General features: G+C 36.4%; 1 protein-coding gene across 4 annotated transcripts in view; it reads right to left on the bottom strand.

Annotated features, from left to right (window-relative positions):
- COL19A1 (collagen type XIX alpha 1 chain) overlaps positions 1-13,729 on the bottom strand; it is a 329,196-nt gene that overhangs the window by 117,470 nt on the left and 197,997 nt on the right. The gene's annotated exons all lie outside the window — the stretch shown is intronic.

Below are 13,729 nucleotides of genomic sequence, written 5' to 3' on the forward strand. Positions count from 1 at the left end.
GCTGAGCTGGAAGAGGTCTTCCTGGTTAGGGTGGCTATTCTCAGGTAGCCATTTGTTCAGAAGCAACTCTGATAAATTAGTGCTTGGGTGAACTTTCAGATGGATAGAGATCTACTGTTTCAGCATTATTATAACTGGGCTTATCCAACATTTTCCTGAAAACTGTGGTATAAAGTGCAAAGCACAGATTTACTCTATCAAGTTGCCCTGGAAACCTGAAAGTGCTCAATATGTCAGTTTTCTGTTTGGCAACTGTGTGGAGATTATTACACAACACTTTAGATATCTGCCTAATGATCTAAACCTAGGACTGCTCAAACCTGACCATGCATGAGTGTCACCTGGAGGGCTGTTTAAAATAGATTGCTGTGCCTCACTCGCAGAATTTTTTTTTTTTTTTTTTTTTTTTTTGAGACAGGATCCATGCTGGTCTCAAACAATCCTCCTCAGGATCAAGAGGTGGAAGTAACCCAAATGTCCATCAGTGGATGAATGGATAAACAAAATGAGGTACATATATATAATGGAATATTTTCAGCCTTAAAAAGGAAGATAATCCTGGCCCATGCAACAACATGGATGAACCTCAAGGACATTATACCAAGTGAAATAAATCAGTCATAGGAAACCTCAGGAGGATCATTTGAGCCCAGGAGTTCAAGACCATCATGGATCCTGTCTCAATAAAAAAGAGCTTAAAAAAGTTCTTTTTTAAACTTGATGCTTCCAGGATGACTTGCAGTGTGAGAGAACATTTATCTTAAATTACACTTTTGATTTATAAACACCTGGCCCTCTTAGGAGCACTAAGAAGGGAAGAATGCAAATAATGGACTATTGGTACTTATATGACAGATGGTTTTTGTTGTTGATGAGGATGATGATGATGAAGATGAAGTTAGAGTGGCAATTGGACTTAAAGGATGGTATGCAGACCCCAAACCCACTAATGAAACATGCATTTAAGTACTCTCTCTAAACTGTCAGGTCATGATAACACAGCTAGCCCCTCTCCTGAGTAGCTGGGATTACAGGAGTGTGCCACCTGCTTGGCTATTCAGAGTTCTGGATTCAGTAGGTTTGGGGTGAGATCTGAGAATCTGCATTTCTACCAAGTTTGCAGTAATGCTGATGCTGCTGGTCTGGGGACCATGTTATGAGAACCACTACTCTAAAACTAAAGCTCTTATTTCATATTTAAAGTCAGGCAATCTTGTAGAGCACCTTATGTCTTGTAAGTCTATATCTTGTAGCTCAGAATAAAAGAATTCAATTTGTTTTGTGATTATGTGGAACTTTGAGAATAAAATGCTCATTGTCAAGTTCAAGGGCACCTGGATTGGAAAATCTCTGTGCCCCATTTTTTCTCTTATAGAATCTTTTTGTGCTAAGATTTCATTGATGTAAAATGGTACTTATACTTTGCAACAACTTTGTTAAAGGAATAAAAAGATCACTTGTAAAATTCCTACTGCATACACCCAGTAGGATGGCTACTAACAACAAATCCGAAAACAAGCGTTGGCGAGGACATGGGGAAATTGGAACACTTGTGCAAGGTTGATGGGATTGTAAAATTGTAATCCTAGCACTGTGGGAGGCTGAGGAGGGTGGATTGCTTGAGGCCAGAAGTTTGAGACCAGCCTGGGCACCACGGCAAAACCCCATTTCTAAAAAAAATTACAAAAATTAGCTGGGCATGGTGTCATATGGCATATGCCTGTAGTCCCAACTACTAAGGAGGCTGAGGTGGGAGGATCACTATGACCCAGGAGGCGGAGGGTGCAGTGAGCCGAGATGGCACCACTGCACTCATGCCTGGGTGACAGAGTGAGACCCTGTCTCAAAAAAAAAAAAAAAATACAGTTACCATATGATCTAGCAATCCCATTTCTGGTTATATACTCCAAGAATTGGAAACAGTTTTAAGAAGAGATATTTGCATACCCATGTTCATAGCAGTATTATTCTCAATAGACAAGAGGTGGAACTAACCCAAATGTCAACCAACAGATGAATGGATAAATAAAATATTGTACAAACATACAATGGAATATTTTCAGCCTAAAAAGGGAAGAAAATCCTGTCACATGCAACAACATGGAGGAACCCTGAGGACATTATACGAAGTGAAATAAGCCAGTCACAGAAAACTAAATACTCTATGATTCCAATTATATGAAGTATCTAAAGAAGCCAAATTCATAGGACAGAAAATAGAATGGGGGTTACCAGCGATTGAAGAAAAGGAAGAGGAAAAAAAAGGGTTGTTTAAGGTTTATAGAGTTTCAGTTTTGCACGATGAAAATGTTCTGGAGATCCTTTCCACAACAATGTGAACATACTTGACACTACTGAACTGTATACTTAAAAGTGGTAAGGATGGTAAATTTTATGTTATACATTTTTTACCACAATTTAAAAGAAAACAACTATTTTTACCAAAATGTCCAGTACATGGTAGTTCTAATAAGTATTAGTTCCTTTCCTCACTGCCTTTCCACTACCCTCTCTCCAATTCTCCATTTTTTATATAAAAACGTTGGATAATGTCTCTAGGAAAACCTCCAAAATATGTAGTGTGCATCCTTTAGAAAAGCATAATCACCTTTTAACCGTGGATATAAGTTTGTTTAAAAGTCTAAAATAACAATCAAGATACCCATTAGAGGTAGAAATAAAAAAAAATTTGGTTTATTCATAAAATGGAAAAGTATATATTTGACAGCAAAGAAAATGAATGAAATTGAACTACATGCAACAATATAAATGTTTCTTATAAACATAATGTTGATCAAATTACACAAAGAACAAAACAGGCAAAACTAATCTATCCTATTAGAAGTTATAATGGGTTACCCACGTGGGAGTGGAAAGTGAAAGCATGAGAGGAGTTTCATAGGGTTATGATGTTCTGCTGCTTGAACTACCTGGTGGTTGCATAAGTGTGTTCATTTTACGAAAAAGCATCAAGCTGTACCCTTATGACATACACATTTTTCTGAATCTACATTAAATTTCAATGTAACTTTAAAAAATGAAACCAGGAGATTCCCACAATGGAATGATTTTATTTGCATGATCTAAAACCTTGATTCCACTTGCATTTTCTGTGCACAAGGACACAGAGGGTCACTATTAACAGCAAGAAAAAAAGAGACAAGTCTATTTAAATAAATGACATCTACAAATTTTCAACAGTAAAAATAATCTAATGCTTCCAGGATGACTTGCAGTGCGAGAGAACATGTATCTTAAATTAGACACTTGATTTATAAACATTTGACCCTCTTAGGAGCATTAAGAAGGGAAGAATGCAAATAATGGACTATTGGTATTCATTTGACAGATGGTTTTTGTTGTTGATGAGGATGATGATGAAGATGAGGTTACAGTATTAATTGGACTTAAAGGATGGCACACAGGCCCCAAACCCACAAAATGAAACATATGTCTAAGTACTCTCTCTAAGCTGTCAGGTCACGGTAATTCAGCTGACTCCTCTCAAACATTCCTGTTTTCATAAGTGTATTTTGCACACTCTTAGGCATCAGCTTGGCCTAAACAAGGTATCAAGGAAATGTCAAGAAAGAGGAGACAGGGCCTTGACTGGCACACACAACTGTGAATGAGGTGTTAATTACACAGGAAAACATTACAGACTATCTGGGAAGTTAGTTTTCTTTTTTTACTTTGTGAACGGAAATAAGATTTATGTCTGATGTAAAGAATTACATTTTGAACTCAAGGATATGCGTAAAAATGAGAATGGAATACTTACAAGAGGGGTGCATAATATTTTAAGTACATTTTATTTCTTACTAGATTTAAAAAATGTATCTATGACAGTAACAACACTAGTCGTAAAGGTCTCATTACTTCAGGGATCCGACAAGTGACTCTGGTAAGGACATGAGAAGAAAATGCAATTCAGCATGAACAAATGACTTGAACTAGGTTCTGAGCTAAGGAAAGATGAACATCATTGAGGTTGGGATCTTAACATTTTAAAATTATTTAATTCCACTATTTGCTCATCTCTCTGCCCCTTTCCTTTTTATGCCCCCTTGGATGGACTCTATCTGTAACTAATGTGGCTTTTCAAAACAAGTTAGAAGTTGTGACATCATTATCTAAACCTCTTGAGCTACAATTCAGTAAATGATAATCTGAATAAATGATTTGTTAAAACATTAAAACAGGATTAACATTTCCTTGATGTGGGTATCCTGGTCATTCACAATTTAGGTTATTTTGCTGTTATAATTTTTGAGCTTCTCTTCTTCTCACTACCAAGTCAGACTCTGTAAATGTCCCATTTACTTGTTGCTTTTCCCTTTGGCATGTGGATCTTCCTAGTTCTTTTCTGCTTGCCTGATTTCTGCTTGCCCTCACGTCTCTCTACCCTGATTCTGAGGCCAACCCAACCCTTCCGTTTAGATTTGTTGGAATGCCTAACTGCCTTCCAAACCACCAACTCTCTAAGGCCCGGATTCTGACTCTGTTTTCTAGGCCTGTCATTGCCAATATTTGCCAAGCCACTTGATGCGTCTCAGTATCATGGGTGGGGCAGTGGTAGGGTATGACTAAACAATTTCCTGAATATACTGTGATGTATTTTAACATCTTTGTGCCACATGAAGCTGGTGGAAGCTGCAAGTTCATTGTGAAAACTTTCTTTCCTCCATATTTGGATGTTCACAAGCAGCACACTCCCAGACTGGATAAGGGGAATTTGGCCTTTATATACACTGCCTTCCTGTCTGAGAATTATGCCGTCAGGCTTCCACATCTCTAAAACATTCCACTTTCACAACACCTCATGAATGAAGACTTTTCTCCTTCACTTTTATTATGGGAACTATTATATTTGTAAGTTTAGAGTCGACAAAATTGACATGCAGAGGGACAAATAATGCATATAAAATGATGTCTTATTTAATAGAAATGTTAAAATAAAAATAATGTAGTGAAGTTCATCTACAAATTTCAGACAGGTCAGAGGCTAGGCCAGTGAAACAGGAACAAGCTCAGCATTACCAGTGAGCATTGGAACAAATAATCATTAGTAATATTTCATATCTTGATTTCAATTAAGGTAAAGTGACAGGACATAGTTTTGGTATTTCTAGTTACATAATCTAAAAGACATACTCAAGGGGTAGAATTCTAGAGCTACATTTTCAATGTCCAGGATTGAATTGACTAGTACGAAATAAGTTCACAGAACTACAATCAATAACTGCCTGACAAATGAAGAGAATTCTAGAGGATCAGTGAGACGGAACTGTAAAGGTCACCCAATTTTGAAACGGAAAAATTTTCCTTATGTAATTCTCAACTAATTGAAGTGAATTTAATGGATTAAATTGCATTTTTATACTTAAGTGCTGATTTCAGAAAAAATCCCTATAAAAAAGATGTGAGTAAATTTTATTTGGCAGAAATTTACTGTCTGTTTTACCTGCTGTGTTGGGGAAAACAGATTAAGATGATTAAGACCTAGACTTGCCTTCATGGTAGAAGAGAAGGGACAATTATTCACAACAGGTATTTAGACAGACTTGTTCATTTGGTTATAGATGATCTCAGCACTTCCAGTTTCCCTTTGGAGTGGAGGGATCATGGGGATAGGAGGAAAATGTGGGTACAAAAAGTCATCTACACAACTTCAGCAACAACCTGGGACGTTATACCCCCTGAAAAGTCCTCAAACAGGGGATAGCTTTCCCTGGATGCACCTGCAGTAACCTGTCTTAGACGTGTGTGTGCTCTTTGGTTCTCTTCTCTTCTGATACTTATCCTCAACCTTTAGATCAAGCGTATTCAGAAGGCATTTCCCAGCTCACCACTTCTTTTTCTTGCATGATAGATTTAAATATTGGGAAAATGTATTGATGACCTTTAAAAACTGAACACTTAGGACATACTATTGTGCAAAACTGAGAGTATTTTTCTTTATTTGAATACCAGTTTTCGCTTCCTTAAACTTAACATCCAATGTCATTTGAAGCTGTAACTGGGTAAAAGTAATTCAAAGTCTGTCCTTTACAATCCACCTTCTCTCAGCTCCCATCAGATTCAACATTTCCCAAAATAAGGTTAAGGTTTCCTGGGAAAGCTGGTGACCCCGTTGGTCCTGCCAACAGCAATTGTTGGTCAGTTGCCAGAGTCTATTTATGTTCTTTGACTTTTTCTCTGTTCACCTCTAGGGAAGTATCCTATAGGCAGAAACCCTAATAACATCTTGTTCCCCCGATTCTTGCTACATCTAGTACATATGCATTTACATTTACAAAACTCACATAACCAGTTCAGCTTTCTCAACTAATAAATTTTCCATTGTGACTTTTAAACTCTTTATTTGTTCACCTGCTGGCTTTTCACTATGTTTGTATAGGATATTTTCCCCACTTTCAGCAGGCATGTGCCCAGAATTGTTCATAAATTAATTCAAGAAGCATTTATTAAGTCCCTATTGTGGGTTAGATGCTTTACCACGCTCTGGAAATACCTTGAATTCTGTCTCCATAGAGCTTATATACCAGTGAGGACAATAATAGTAACAGATGCCAAATATCATTCAAAGAAAGTTACACATATTGTTCATTTAATCCTAAAAATATATTTGAGGTATTCCCATTTTAAGGAAGAGGCAAATTAGTGACAACATAACTTGCCCAACGTTATGGGACTAGTAAATAGCAGAGTTAAGACTTGAATCCAGGCAACTTGGCTTTATCGTCTGTGACCATTACCACTATGCTATACTTATTGCATCTCTAAGAACTAAACAAATAAAGATATGAATTTTGGATAGTCATAGGAAATACAGAAAAATAAAGCAGGTTAAGGGAACACAGAGTTATACAGGAAGGTGTGCTCTTTTAGACAGAAAAATCAAAGAAGGCCTCAGCAGAAACCTGAACCAAGTGAGTCCACGGATCATGCAAGGTCTGAGAAAGAGCATCCAGTAGAGGGAACAGCAACAACAAATTCTTCAAGGAATAGTAAGAAACACAGGTTGCTAGAGAAGAGCAAGTGTGTGGTTGGGTGGCAGGCAGGCCAGATTAGGCTGGGCCTTGTAGATTATGGTGAGCGCTCTGAGTTTCATTACTGTCATTGTGATGGGAAGCCATTAGGAGTTTTGTCTTAAAAAGGTCATATTATATAGGTTGGTATAAGCACCTGCTTAGGTAGAGAATAGCCCAGAAGGTAAAACTGCCACCAAATTCATCATTTAATACAGAAGCTCAATAGAACTAATTTTAGGTTATCTGTTTTAGATCGCTTATAACACTTTCTTACATGTGTGTAGAGTTGATTATATGTACATTCATCTCTTGGTATCTGTGGGAGATTTGTTCCAGATCCCCACTGTCCAGTACCAAAATCCATAGCCATTCAAGTCTCTTATATAAAATGGTATAGAATCTGCATACACCCTCTCATATACATTAAATCATCATTAGGTTGCTTACAATACCTATAACGAAAATGCCATGTAAATAGTTGTTATATTGTAATGTTTGGGGAATGATGACCAAAAACAGTCTGTACATGTTCAGTAAGATGTAACCATATTTTCTTTTCAAATATTTTCAATCCATACTTGGTTGAATCTGCAGATGTGAAACCTACAGATACAAACAGCTGACCATAAAACATTTCCAAGTGCAAATCTTTTTTTTTTTTTTTTTTTTTTTTTGAGATAGAGTCTTGCTCTGTCACCCAGGCTGAAGTGCAGTGGTGTGATCATTGCACACTGCAGCCTCAACCTCCTGGGTTTAAGTATCCTCCTGCCTCAGTCTCCCAAGTAGCTGGGACTACAGATATGTGCCAGCATACCTAGCAAATTTTTAATTTTTTTGTAGAGATGGGTGTCTCTAGGTTGCCCAGGCTACAAAATATTTTTAACCTTACATTAACATTTTATGTTACTGAATATAATATCTATTATTCTCTGATATTTACCCAGCCCATTGTTTTTGGCTGGAAAAAAAAGACATACAGTATAAGGAAGTGAGATCTATTTCATCCTTCATTATAAACTATAGTTTTTAAAACAGAGAAAGCTGCATTGTGTAAGTAATCCTACAAGACTTATAAAAAGATATTAATAATTTAATGAACTTGTGCTCAAGGGAGAAAAGTGTTCTTGAAACATGTCAGGATGAATTTTCAAGGGAAAGGCCTAATTAGCAGTGTCTGAAGCATATGTCATCACATTTAGAAAACACGAACTAGTCCCTGTGGACACAATGGTAAGTTGGATTTTGAAGCATTAACTACTCCAGTTAATATGTATGATTAACGAGCAATATGTCAGTCTGCTGGCCTAACTCAAGTGAAAGAACTTGTAGGAGAAACAAGGATGTTTAAACTCATCCACAGAAATATGCAAATTTAGTTTATTGTCTCATTTATATTATGATCAACCAATAACTTAGAGATCTTGTGGGAAATAATGCCATAGTTTGGGCTCTTTTAAAATATAGAATCAAAGCTATGAAGATGCCCTAAAAAATACATGCCTAACATATCTATCTTTTTCTTACACATAATACAGTATTTTTACCAGATGATTATTTGGAAAAAGTCAAATTGAAGAAACATGATTTAAATCCATTCCAAAGAGAAAACACACGTAGGCAAAATCCATTTGATGTCAAGATCTCCAGAGGCAAAGAGAAAAAGCCAGTCACTTGTCTATGGGATTCTAAACATAAAATTACATGGCAATATTCACACGATCATTTAGATGTTTGAGCTCCTAAAGACAGACTCTTAATTTAAATCTTTCAAAATCAACAATAACTAAAACTACAGGAGCTAATGTTGGAAACAATCAAAGTTACAGATTTGTTTACTACTTTAATGAGAAATCAACTGCCACTTAGGAACACAAAAGAGTGGGAAAAATAAAGATAGTCTTGTATCAATGATAAGCATTTGTACATTTATTAAGTGTTTACTATATCCTGGATATTGGAGAATAAAGAGAAAATTATACACCGATCTTGCCGTTGAGGAGCTCATAGTTTGGTACTAGAATATTTCTCTTCTTTCCTCAATATAAGTTTTGTTCTGCACCAAAAAAAGGGCTATTTAAAGAGATCCACAAAAGAGAATAGTAGTTCACCAGTATTTTCAAGAATTATAAGTCTGCATTAAACGTGGACATGAGTGGCTTTGGACAATTGGAGTAGCAATATTTCTATTTTGGCATACTTTGAATACTTGTTGCCCATAGTCATGTTTTCTATTTTAGAAGGGTGCAGATTATATTGAGGTGATACAGATTCTAACTCATATATTTATGAAACAAATTGATCATTGACTTAAAAATAAAAAGCAGGATAGAAAAAAAATGTGCATTGTATGAGAAGCCAGAGACCTGACCACTAGTATATCCCCTTTTATTTATTAATTAAGCGAATCTGAACAAATCACATAATCTCTCAGCCTGAGCAGTTTCTACCTTAGGAAAAAAAGGAATAAAAATATACCTGCCTAAAGATAGTGGGCTAGAATGAACTCTCTGTAAAGGTGCTTCTGTGCAGAAGGTCCCAAGCATTCCCAGAGGAATTAAACTGCCTAGGGCCATGGAGAAGGTGGCCAAACACATTGAGATGTAGAGCCAGTGATCAATTACATTCTTGGCAAATATCTAAGAAAAATATACCCCAAATCCTCAGTTTGAAATTTAATGTTACTGAGGCCATCCTACTGGCCTGAAATAAAACCTTACATAGCATGCTCTCTCTAGTGCTGACACTAGTGTGTCATCATGGATAACTTATGGGACAGATGTGTCACAGAAATGTTTTTCAAATGGTGGCAACATATAGTCACCAGTTATCTCGCTCTCTTTCCCTCGTAGCACTGGTAAGAACTGGCAGTATGGCGATCCTTACCATTGCTGGCAAGGTTAGAACTGAAGTTTCAGACTTGAATAAATTTGACCTAATGAGGCAGTATCTATAGCTTTGGCCTCTGTTTCTAAATGAAATGAATATTCTAGATTTTACAACAGACAAATGAGGGCCCTTACTCAGAGTAAAAGCTGAACTCCTTACAATGAATGACCTGCAGGGCTGTGCTCTGCCTTTCTATGTGGGCTCTCTTACCTCCTCTCACCTTCCTTCACCATTCTAGCCACACCGACCTCCTAAAGTTTCTTGAAATTTCTGTCTCAGACCTTTGCACCTGTTGCTTCCCCTACCTAGAAAGAGCTTCCCTCAGCTTTCCACATGGCCGTCATCTATTTTAGATCTTTGTTCCATGTTCAGCTTGGCAGCAAGGCTTTCTCTGACTTCCATACAACACTGCATATCCCCTTCCTCTGCTTTCTTAATCTTGGTTGCATGTATCACCATTAACCACACTAAAACTTATTTATTTTGTGACCATCTGTCTCCATAATAGAATGTAAGTTCCATGAGGGTAGAGGTTTTTGTCTATTGTAGATGTTACTAAACTTTTCCTGTCAAAAGTAAGAAATATTTAAAGTAAATATTTTAGGCTTTGTGAGACATATAGTCTTTGTCACAACTACTCACCTCTGCTGTTGTAAGCCCTCAAAGTCAGTATGTAAGCAAATGGGCATGAATGTGTTCCAATAAAACTTTATTTAAAAAAAAACACATGGTACACCAGATTTGGCCTAAGGGCTGTAGTCTGCTGATTCCCAGTCTATTGTGTTCATTGGTTTATCCTCTGCCTACAGCAGTTTCTAGAAAACAATAGGTGTTCCATAAATCTTTGTTCTTGTTTTTGGACTGAGCTAACAATGAAAATGGAAGTAAATGTAACTTTGTACTAGACAAATGAAGAGTTTGTGCTAATGAGAAAAACAGTGTAATTGCATTCATTACTATACTTTTAGATGGGCATCAATACCAAAACTGTGAGACTAATTATGCCTTGAAAGTTCTTTAAGATCTGGTGATGTTTTTGTTTTTACTTTTGTTATTGCTGTAGATAACATGAGATAAAACCTTTGTAAATAGTTTGAAATTATTTTGTTGAGATATTTTCAAAATGCAGATATGTAAAAAGAGTAACATAACAAATGATTATGTTCCCACAGCACATCATTAACAACTAGTCATAGTTTGAAATATTTTCTTCAAGATTTTTTTAACCAACAAAATATCATAGATTAAATGGAAATACTTTTTGACCATCTGTAGTCCTTTTCCCCTCACCTTCCTCTTGGGATAACTACTCTCACAAGTTTATATTATCTTTCTGTTTCATGTATTCTTAAAGAAGAAATATACATACACATGTATTTTTTCTTGTATTCAATATTATTGTTTTTAAGATTTATCCTTGGTGTGTGTGTGTCGAGGAGGTGGGGCAGGGGTGTGTGTAATTTGTTATATTTAACTGCTGTGAATGCTGAATTCTGTTGTGGATAGGAAACACTTCCAAATGGAAATATTTCTAGAGTAACAAAATATAGAAATACAAAAAGTATAGGGCCATTTATTATATTATAGGGCAAAGCCTCAATTAGTTTTTGATGTTGTACGTACTGGGGTCTAGTGTTGCTCAAGTCTTTCACCCCAGAAAAGAACTAACCATCCAAGGAATCTAGCAGTTTAACATCATTTTATTTTTCTCTGATAGAAAAACCTTATCCCACAAATGTCAGTTCAGTTATTAATACATGGTGAGTGTTGCAATAGCATAACTCAGTTTCAGCATTTCAATTTATCCAGCTGAATTTAAAAATACAAATTGGGTATCATATGGAACTTTTCTCTAATAGCACAATAACATTTTTAAATGGAGTTTAAGATATAAACTGAGCAAGCTGAAATTAAATTTGGGTCTACTGATCCAGGTATCAGTTTCTTAGAGCTTTGAAATAGAGTACATGTTTTCAAGAGATAAGATATATGGTGACCTTAAAAAAGCCTTCTGACGTATTCCATAACATCAAGCAATGGAAGGAAAAAGAATAAAGAATCCTTATGAAATATTTGCAGTCCACAAAACATTTCAAATAGTACCGTGTCAACCTATGTTATAAATAGTTTAGTCTTGATATTCAGCTGGTTTTATAAGCATCTATGTGATGACAGAGAAAAAATTCAAAACTGTTCTAGAATATCATTAGAAGTACAAACACTTTAAAGAAACCAGTTGTAGTAAAAGTTTACTTATCCAGCACTTTACTAAATGGAAAAGTCTACTAACTGGCACTTCCAAGCTTCTATAGGATAGTGCTAACTGGCTTAATGACTTAGGAGACGGGGCTCCAGTTAGCAGATACAGTGCTTTCCTTATTAGCTGCAGCTCTACGCTGAGGTACCGTGTTAATAGTTAGCGGGGCACAGGCTGGATTTCACCCAAACACCCATTGGCTAGTCACACTTCTTCCTGGGGAACTGTGCTAAGAACAAATCCAGAGAAGTCTTCAGATTCCAAAAGAAGCACTAAATCTTTTCCACGGTTTTATTGCTAGAGGATTTTATTATGTTCAAATACTTAGAAATTAATATTATAACTATGATACAATAATTAGCAATTATTGAATACCTAGCATGTGATAAGCCCTGTATTGGCTACTTTACACATGCATTTTTCTAATCGTCACTTCGGGCTAGGTACCATTAGTATTATTTCGGTTGTATAACTGAAGAACTGAGACTCAGAGAGGCTAAGTAGTATTCCCTGGATCATACAGGCAGGGCTCACCCAGGAGTTTGCAAGAGTCCAGAATTAATGCCTTTTGAGACTTTACTTTGGTGAGGTTATACAGAGGGTTACATTTTATTAATAAAAAAATTCAATGAAACAGATATCCATATGAGACATAAACGAATCCAACAATGAACAGCCCTCCTTATAGAAGTAAGGTCTGTGGGTTGGTTGGCTTCACCAAAGCCACTCTACAGCAGAGGGAGCATCTCCACCCACCACCTAGCATTCATGTGCACAAGCTGTACATCTGGAAGAGAAGGAAAATCAAAGGGGAATGAATCAAGGCAGCCTCCAGACAGAAAAGGGGCTGAGCAGAGGCAAAGAGGCAGAGAAACTTCTGTGTCAGTATCAGGCTGGTCTCTGATGACACTGATTTTCCTCTACATTGGTTAAACCATTTTGTATATTCTATTGTATTCTGGCCATTTATTAATATTTCTAAGAAAATCTGATTGTGACCCACTAAGTTGATTTCTGACTTGCTCATGGATCACAACTCATGGGTTGAAAAATATGGCTATTGAGGGAGCAGAATTTGGCGATAGACTTGAACGTGACTACCAATTTCTTGCTTTGTGGCTCTGAACAAGTCACATTAACTTCTTTAAGTCTTGGTGTCCTCGTCCCAGTCAACATTAAGTCTAAACTTGACCCTAAAGTTAGGGTCTTCGCAAACCCTTACCTGGATTATCTTAAATGGTTTCTGCTTGTTTGGCTGTCTATACACCTAAATCTATCAAATAACTGTCCTTTTTGCTAAACTTTAGGGTGTTTTAGCTGTAAGTGGTCATACAATAAATTATTTGTTTTAATCCTTTGTGTAAAAGGGATCTTCTAATTTTAAAAAGGTAAGTTGGACTATTCTTCACAAATTATCCATTAACTTTCATTTTATGTTTTTTCCAGGGGGAAAAAAGTAGAAAGAGTTGAGGGAGGAAACTGCTCTTTCCTTTTACAATACTCTTTCAGAAATTCTATTTATATAATCAGTTTTAGCCCTACTGGTTGTCTT

Source organism: Macaca fascicularis, chromosome 4 (assembly GCF_037993035.2).
Source record: "Macaca fascicularis isolate 582-1 chromosome 4, T2T-MFA8v1.1".
NCBI lineage: Eukaryota > Metazoa > Chordata > Mammalia > Primates > Cercopithecidae > Macaca > Macaca fascicularis.